The following is a 758-nucleotide window of genomic DNA, read 5'->3' as shown; positions in this document are numbered from 1 at the left end:
TCACTCCCCGCCCAACGGTCGGACGTGGCACTCCGACGAAACCCATCCACCAAGCACAAAGCAATCGCAAGACATCTCGTATCTTCACGAACAAGCCCGCTTGGAGTGCACGCCCACACCGAGGTGCAAGCATTGTCCGCGCAAGCCCATCCGAGCATCAACTCGACACCCGCTCTCACTCCCTGCCCGATGGACAAGCCCATCGTTATGGCCAAACCCCTCCACCAAGCAAGAAGCAATCGCAAGACAAGCCCACTTGGAGTGCACGCCCACACCGAGGTGCAAGCATTGTCCAAGCAAAACCCATCCAAGAATGTCAATTTGACATCCCGCTCTCACTCCTTGCCCGACGTAGGGGCCCGGCATTCCATCGATTTTGACCAAACCCTTCCACCAAGCAAGAAGCAATTGCAAGACATCTCGTATCTTCACGAACAAACCCGCTTGGAGTGCACGCCCACACCGAGGTGCAAGCATTGTCCGCGCAAGCCCATCCGAGCATCAACTCGACACCCGCTCTCACTCCCCGCCCAACGGTCGGACGTGGCACTCCGACGAAACCCATCCACCGAGCACAAAGCAATCGCAAGACATCTCGTATCTTCACGAACAAGCCCGCTTGGAGTGCACGCCCACATCGAGGTGCAAGCATTGTCCGCGCAAGCCCATCCGAGCATCAACTCGACACCCGCTCTCACTCCCTGCCCGACGGACAAGCCCATCGTTATGGCCAAACCCCTCCGCCAAGCACGAAGCAA

This window comes from Cucumis melo, unplaced genomic scaffold (genome assembly GCF_025177605.1).
Source record: "Cucumis melo cultivar AY unplaced genomic scaffold, USDA_Cmelo_AY_1.0 utg001640l, whole genome shotgun sequence".
Taxonomy (NCBI): domain Eukaryota; kingdom Viridiplantae; phylum Streptophyta; class Magnoliopsida; order Cucurbitales; family Cucurbitaceae; genus Cucumis; species Cucumis melo.
This window is presented reverse-complemented; position numbering follows the sequence as displayed.